This window comes from Pristiophorus japonicus, chromosome 10, assembly GCF_044704955.1.
Source record: "Pristiophorus japonicus isolate sPriJap1 chromosome 10, sPriJap1.hap1, whole genome shotgun sequence".
Taxonomy (NCBI): Eukaryota; Metazoa; Chordata; class Chondrichthyes; family Pristiophoridae; genus Pristiophorus; species Pristiophorus japonicus.
Genome location: NC_091986.1, coordinates 168,747,417 through 168,755,913, shown reverse-complemented (window position 1 = coordinate 168,755,913; position 8,497 = coordinate 168,747,417). Strand labels below are relative to the sequence as shown.

Sequence of the window (8,497 nt, the reverse complement as noted above, 5' to 3'; positions counted from 1 at the left end):
GCCTGCCAACCCGAAAATGACCTGTTTATTCTTACTCTGTTTTCTGTCCGTTAACCAATCCTCAATCGATGCTAGTATATTGCCCCCAATGTCATGAGCCCTAATTTTGTTCAATAACCTCTTGTGTGGCACCTTATCGAATGCTTTCTGAAAATCAAATACACCACATCCACTAGTCTCCCCTTATTTATTCTGTTAGTTACAACCTCAAAAAACTCTAACAGATTTGTCAAACATGATTTCCCTTTCAGAAATCCATGTTGAATCTGCCCAATCCTATTATTATTTTCTAAGTGCTCTGTTAACATGTCCTTAATAATAGATTCTAGCATTTTCCCTACTACTGATGTCAGGCTAACTGGTCTGTAGTTCTCTATTTTCTCTCTCCCTCTTTTCTTAAATAGTGGGGTTACATTTGCTACCTTCCAATCTGCGGGAACCGTTCTAGGATCTATGGAATTTTGGAACAACCAATGCATCCACTATCTCTATAGCCACCTCTTTCAAAACCCTAGGATGTAAGCCATCAAATCCAGGGGATTTATCGGCTTTCAGTCCCATTAATTTTTCCAGTACTATTTTTTTTACTCATACTAATTTCGTTCAATTCCTCATTCATGCTAGATCCTAGTTCTACAATCTTAATATGTATATGGCTGTTCTAATTATTTTGTGTCTCTGTCTTTTTCTTGAGCATCTCTGATTATAACTGCTTAACCATCGGTGGCCGTGCCTTCAGCTGCTTGGGCCCTGAGCTCTGGAACTCCCTCCCTAAACCTCTCCATCTCTCTCTCTCTATCTCTCTTTCCTCTTTTAAGACACTCATTAAAACCTACCTCTTTAACCAAGCTTTTGTTCATCTGCCGTAATTTCTTCTTATGTGGCTCAGTGTCAAATTTATCTGTTTTGTCTTATAACACAGCTGTGAAACTCCTTGGGATGTTTAAGGTACTATATAAATAAAAGTTGTTGTTTATAATTTTTCTCTAAACAGGTGGCTACTTTAGTACCTCCCTCCCATACTTTGTACCTCTCTCCCATATCCATTCACTAACCAGCTGTAAAATTATTGGAAAAAATCCTGAAAGACAGGATAAATCTGCATTTGGAAAGGCAAGGATTAATTAGGGACAGTCTGCATGGAGTTGTTAAGGGAAGATCGTGTTTGACTAACTTGATTGAATTTTTTGAGGAGGTAACCAAGAGGGTCGATGAGGATAGTGCGTACGATGTAGTATGTATGGATTTTAGCAAGGTTTTTGATAAGGTCCCACATGGTGGACTGGTCATGAAGGTTAAAGCCCATGGGATACAGGGCAAAGTGGCAAGTTGGATCCAAAATTGGCTTAGAGGGAGGAAGCAAAGGGTAATGATTAATGGATATTTTTGTGACTGGAAGGATGTTTCCAGTGGGGTTCCGCAGGGCTCAGTACTGGGTCCCTTGCTTTTTGTGGTATATATCAACGATTTAATTTGAACATAGAGAGTATGATTAAGAAGTTTGCAGATGACAGTAAAATTGGCTGTGTGGTTGATAATGAAGAGGAAAGTCATGGGCTGCAGGAGGATATCAATCTACTGGTCAGGTGGGCAGAGCAGTGGCAAATGGAATTTAATTCAGAGAAATGTGGTGTGGGAGGGCTAATAAGGAAAGGGTTTACACATTAAGCGGTAGGCCACTTAATAGTGTAGATGAACAAAGGAACCTTGGAGTGCTTGTCCACAGATTCCTGAAAGTAGCAGGCCAGGTGGATAAGATGGTTAAGAAGGCAGACGGAATGCTTGCCTTTATTGGCTGAGGCATAAAATATAAGAGCAGGGAGGTTATGCTTAAATTGTATAATACTTTGGTTAGGCCACAGCTGGAGTACTGCGTGCAGTTCTGGTCACCGCATTATAGCAAGGACGTGATTGCACTAGAGAGGGTGCAGAGGAGATTTACTAGGATGCTGCCTGGAATGGAGAATCTTAGTTATGAGAACAGATTGGATAGGCTGGGTTTGTTCTCATTGGAACAGCGGAGGTTGAGAGGAGACCTCATTGAGGTGTACAAAATATTGAGGGGCCTGGACATAGTGGATAGTAAGGGCCTATTTCCATTGGTGGAGGGGTCTATTATGAGGGGGCATAGTTTTAAGGTGGTTACATAAGAACATAAGAACATAAGAATTAGGAACAGGAGTAGGCCATCTAGCCCCTCGAGCCTGCTCCGCCATTCAAAAAGATCATGGCTGATCTGGCCGTGGACTCAGCTCCACTTACCCGCCCGCTCCCCATAACCCTTAATTCCCTTAATTGGTGGAAGGTTGAGGGGGGCTTCTTTATGCAGAGGGTTGTGGGGGTCTGCAACTCGCTGCCTGGAAGAATGGTGGATGCAGAAACCCTCACCACTTTTAAGAGATGATTGGATGGTAACCTGCAGGGTTACGGACCTAAAGCTGGTAATTGGGATTAGACTGGATGATCTTTTGTTGGACGGCGCAGATATAATGGTACGTACTGCAGGGAATAGAATACAGTGCCAGGGTGATCTCCTGGACTAGTTTCGGTCACCTGGATGGGTTGGAGAGGAATTTTCCCAGATTTTTTTCTCCCTAAATTGGCCTGGGTTTTTATCTCTCCCAGGAGATCACATGGCTCTGGTTGGGGTGGAGTGTAGAATGTTTCAGTATAAGGGGTGTCGCAGCTGTGTGAGGCGGACTGGTTGGGCTGGATGCTCTTTGCCTTTCCGTCGTTGTTCATAGATTTATATATAGCGTTTAGGGCTGCTGACCAAGGGTTGAGCGGCTCTTTTTCAGCCGGTGCAGACACCGAAATGGCCTCCTTCTGCGCTGTAAATTTCTATGTTTCTAACACTTTCGTCAAATGAAGCCCTGTTTGCAATACCACTCTGCTGTTTTTTCCAGAGAGCCCCAGTTGTCTTTAAAAAATCCAACACCTTCTGATAGGCAACTGGGTGAGCTCACATCCACCCAAATAGATGCTGCTTCCATCCACAGCCAACTGGGTGCTGACCTCATCCACCCACCTGGGTGCTGACTCAATCCTCCCAACAAGGTGCTGACTCAATCCTACCAACTGGGTGGGGTAACCACCCAACTGCAAGCCATCCCCGGCAATTGGGTGCTGTTCTTATCCACCGGCTGTATGCTGCTCGCCACCGACCCCACTGGCTGTAGGCCCCATGCTCTGAGCTGGGTGCGATGCCTGTCTCTCATTCCGGTGCACAGGTTGCAGAGCCAAGTGGTTACCGTGATTGCAGGTCGAATGGGCCAGTTACAGTTTCGCGATCCTACTCAGTTCCTTCCTCGGTATTTTCATCCAGCGTGGTCTCTGTGGCGCAATCGGTTAGCGCGTTCGGCTGTTAACCGAAAGGTTGGTGGTTCGAGCCCACCCAGGGACGCAGTTCTTTTTTTCTTTATTAAAGACCAGACTGTGGAGTGACATTGCGTTTTGGTGAATTCAAACGCACTGAGTCGGAACCGGAGCGGCTCTCAGCGGGGGTAAAGTGTAATTGAGATCAGGGTGATGAATTGCTGAATCGGGTTGGAGGGTTGTAAGGTTTAGAGGGTGGCCGTAGTATGTTCTTTGTAGGACTGTTTCCGTAGTGTAGTGGTTATCACGTTCGCCTAACACGCGAAAGGTCCCCGGTTCGAAACCGGGCGGAAACAATTTTGCTTCTTAAATTGTTTTCTGGTTTTATTAATTGATATAGATTTTAACAGTAATTTATTTGTCAGTGGAATTTAGGTTTTCAATTTTTGACACAAATCTGTGATTAGGTTATAAGAACTGAGAGCCCATTAACACCCTCCGGTGTAAACCTCAGGGTCTGTTTGCTCCATTAAAAAATATACATGTTAAGTTAGTGATTTGCCATTATCCCTTTAGAGATCATATTTTAATAAAACTAAATAAAATTGCAGTTGATCTTGAGCAACAGTACCATTTTGCTCTAGTTTGGCTGAAGTGACAGTCACCGTTTGATCATTCACTTAAAATCGAGGGTCAGCTGCAGATGGGCACAAACAGCTGCGGGCTGCTCATTAGGCCAAGTTTGGGGGGTTAAAAAAGACCCCAGAAGAGGCGAGGGCCCAGGGGCAGCATGGGCCAGCCCACACTGCGATATATGTGTGCGCGCTAGGTCCATGCAGCAGAGCAGGTCTCCAGTCGTCTTGGTTAAACCTTGCCAAGACCAAGACCTAGCTGTCAAGCCCGTGTGGTGACTGGTGTGCAACAGCCCCCACACGTTAAAAAACTCCACGCACAGGCATCTTCCACCCTTCAACATGTAGTTCGGACCTGGAATATTCGGTCCTTCATTGAAATGCCTGTGAGCTCATTGAACTCATCTCTTTTTGGCGTGGAAGCAAGTCATCCTCGATTCGAGAGACTGCCTAAGACGAAGAAGGCCAAGTTTTCAAACAGAGCAGAAAAAATTGCAAATTAAAAAAATAGATTGTCAGATTTGGAATATTAATTACGCTTTCATTGTTGTTCGACGTGTGACCAAACCTTTCTTTACCACTAATACTGTGAAATATTACTGTTGCCTTACATTTAGCAACCATTATCACCAGATATTTTATTGTTGTGAAATTTGATAGCAAAATTGATAGAAAGCAAAACAGACTTTTCTCCCTTTATCTCTTGAGTCTTGTTACCATGATAAAATGTGTTCATGGAAATTGGTGAGGAAATTGCTGCTTAAGGACAGTTAAGGTCTTATTAAAGGGCAATCTTGAGAAATGAGTACAATTGAGTGGGGAGAGAGAGGAACAGAAATGAAAATTGAATAATGAATAAGCATAACAATCTGAGAGTTAATTATGCAGAGGAAGCATGAGATTTTAATAAATGTAGTTTGATTTAAATTATGTGTTTTAATGGAAGTTGTTACATAGCATCTACAGCACAGAAACATTCGACCATTCGGCCCAACTGATCTGTGTCAACATTTATGCTTCAGACCAACCTCCTCCCACACAAACACAAAAATGAAATACTGCAGAGGCTGGAAATCTGAAATAGAAACAGAAAATGCTGGAAATACTCAGCAGGTCAAGCAGCAATTGTGGAGAGTGAATGAGAGTAAAAATTTCAGGTTGATGACCTTTTGTTAGATCTGGAAAAACCGACTCCCACCCCTCTTCACCTAACCCTATCAGCATATTCTTCTATTCCTTTCTCCCGCATGTGCTTGTCCAGTTTCCCCTTAAATACATCCATACTATTCACTTCAACTACTACTTAGAATCATAGGCCGTGATCTTGCTAACCGTGGCGAAACCAGGGCGGCCGGGGTCAGTGGCAAAGCCACTCCTGGCCTCAGCCCACACTGTATGAAGAATCTTCCATTCAGGGGGCTTGTCAAGCCCACCCTGTGAGGTTCCCAGCCAATTAAAAGAAATTGGGTCTAATGACATAATTTGATGGCGCGTCATCAGCCGGTTTCCTTAACGGGACCATGCCCACATTGATTTTGACAGTTGTTCTGTCAGTGTTCTGCAGCATTGAGGTACTGAAAACACTGACTAGCACTGCACAATGGTGCACAGGTGCACCCAGGCTCTCCCATAACTCCCTCCAGATGCTTATGGAAGGGGTCACAGCATGCAGGGAAGTTCTTTTCCCTTCCAATGAGTGGAAGAGACCGCCCCAGGACACCAACGCAGCCTGGCTGCACATTGCACAGGAGGTCACAAGCAGGGATGTCATCAGGAGGAGCTAGCTGCAGTGGCGCAAACCTTTCAATGATCTCAGTAGATCACGAAACGTCACTGCAAAGCCACACTCAACCTCATCCTGCTGTGCCACTCATCAACATCCTCATCGCTCTGTCTTCCCTACTCTACCCCTGCACATCCTTATTCACACCAACTTACCTTGCACCTCCACCCATCCCTCTCTATCTACATTATCACTTCCCCATCTCACTAGCAACACCTCACACTCACCCTCATCCTTGTACAATCATACCAACTAACAACACATAAGGGTAGTCACTTGGGTCTTTTAGCTAATGTTCATGGAGAGTTTCTGCTAATGTGTTGTCAAACATTGAAATCTTTATTTTCAATACTTTGCATTCTTGGACAGATTTGTGTGAACCTTTGGAAGTGACTTAGTGAGTAGTAGTGAATGGTGAGACATAAGGGTACTGCCCGCAATGGTGATGAGTGGGAAAGAAATGGTTTGGTCATTGCTGGGATGTTTTATGGTGCTGGTGTGAGGTGGTACCAACCTGGTTCTTCATGTGGCAGCCAGGGTGTACAGCGTCAAGTGAAATAAATGTGGCCATGGTGAGGCCATTCCTAGTGTCCCGGGCAGCAATGTTGTCAGGTGTTGATGCCCTGTGTCTTGTGCAGCATCAGGTGATTGCAGAGAAGTTTGGTGTTGTTGATAGTGATGCTGGTGTGTTTATTGATGTTGGTGTTGGGGCTGATCATGGTGGGATTCTGAGGACCAAGGTGAGATTTTCTCAAGGGTACCGAGGTGGCTGGAGTAGATGGCAGCTGAAGTTGAGATGACAGAAGCAATCTGTCAATGGTGAGAGAGGTTGCTCCAAGGAGGTGACACTGGATAGAGAGTTCACTGTAGACTCAAAAATGTCTTCCAAATCCTGAAGGCTTCAGCCTCTGAGATTGGAAAGTGAGCAGCTGTGAAATGGTAGCTGTTATACCGCTTCTGTAGCTGTCAACTAGTCAAAGCAAAGGCGATTCATTGAGAACATTTACCTGACGTGAAGCCCGAGTAACGGGAAGCTGCTGAAAAACTTGGTAAAATGGTAAGAACCTGGAAAAATAATTTTTAGATACCTCTAAATTACCTCTTAATGATGTGAATTGGCTGGCTCACCACTTGGTGTCAGGTCTGTGAATCGCAGGCAGACCCGGCACTTTGGAAACTGACAAGGAGGTGGGTTCAGAGTGGGATTCCGCCTCATTGTCAATCACGGCAATTTTGACAGTGGGCCCGCCTCCAAACCCACACTCACGGGGCTGGTACGATACCGGCCATCGAATGGTTACAGCACAGAAGGAGGCCATTCAGCCCATAGAGTCTGTGCCGACTACTTGTGGTAGCGCGTTCCACATTCTCACCACTCTTTGGGTAAAGAAGTTTCTCCGGAATTCCTTATTGGATTTATTAGTGACTATCTTATATTTATCACTTCTAGTTTTGGACTCTTCACAAGTGGAAACATTTTCTCTACAACTACCCTATCGACCCCTTTCATAACCTTAAAGACCTGTATCAGGTCACCCCCTCAGCCTTCTCTATTCCAGAGTAAAGAACTCCAGCCTGTTCAGTCTTTCCTGATAGTTGTTTCCTCTCAGTTCTGTTATCATTCTTGTGAATCTTTTTTGCACCTCCAGTGCCTCTATATCTTTTTTTATAATATGGAGACCAGAACTGTGCACAGTACTCTAAGTGTGATCTAACCAAGGTTCGATGCAAGTTTAACATAACTTTTCTACTTTTCAGTTCTATTCCTCTGTGAACCCCAGTGCTTGGTTTGCTTTTTTCTGGTCTTATAACCAGGAATTACACAAAGATTTACAATTCTTGTGTGAAATCTACACTATGGAACACAGTGTATGAGTGACTGATTTTCTTTAATTCCCACTACAGATTCAAAAAGTCATTTGCAGCAAAATTGTGTGCACCCACTCCTTTAATTTTATAACATTCTTGTCGATATGTTTGTCCAAAATATTGAATTTCTTTCAAATAGTTCAGCACAAAAATATTTTAACTTAAACTACAGTATACTGCTGCTCCCATTTCAAATAGGCTCACACCACAAGTTCTTGATCACAGGGCAAAGAGACTGAGCAGGAAAAAAGCTGTCACTTTAGATAGATTATGTAAAACGTAAGGCTGACTCAACCTTTGCAACTCGCATACTGTTCCTAAGTAGCTGGCTTAGAGTTGTTGAGGACTAGGGACAGGTTTGATTGCCTATCCTTTAGATCAAAGAATGCTGAGGTACAATAAGGGAAGCTAGAAAGGTGAGAAATAAATGTGCAAAATGTATAAATTATTTTAGGTTTTTAACCTATATTAGGCTTTATCAACAGGAAGTGTAATTAACAGAAATGTTTTACACTGTTCTAAGAAAAAGAAAAAAATCGATTCCCATCTCGTACTTATGATTAAAGGCAAAATGAGCCTCGAGCCTGAAACCAACATTGAGTATTTATATCCTTTTCTAAAGTAAAGGAACAGGAAAAGGAAACCACATCTCATCTTCTCATGATCATCAGGGTCCACACAGAACAACAGGCTAACAAGTTGCAGCTAAACTTCCACAACCTTCACTTCTCCTCTTCTATAGTCATTGCACTATTAGGCATAGGCTGCAGTCTATATTTGGTCATTTTCTTGAAAAATATTAGAAATCCTACTACATTCTGTGATCTCAGTTATTTTTAATTTATTGATCTAAAAGTTCGATCAAAAATAACTTACACAATGCCATGTTTTAAAAAGT

The 8,497-nt window shown here is 43.3% G+C and overlaps 2 non-coding genes across 2 annotated transcripts; both read left to right on the top strand.

The window, feature by feature from the left end:
- Positions 1-3,329: 3,329 nt before the first annotated feature.
- Positions 3,330-3,403, top strand: trnan-guu (transfer RNA asparagine (anticodon GUU)). Its single transcript has one exon. It is a non-coding gene; the product is annotated as a tRNA-Asn (tRNA).
- Positions 3,404-3,598: 195 nt separating this feature from the next.
- On the top strand, positions 3,599-3,671 carry trnav-aac (transfer RNA valine (anticodon AAC)). The gene has a single exon. It is a non-coding gene; the product is annotated as a tRNA-Val (tRNA).
- The last annotated feature ends 4,826 nt before the right edge of the window (positions 3,672-8,497 follow it).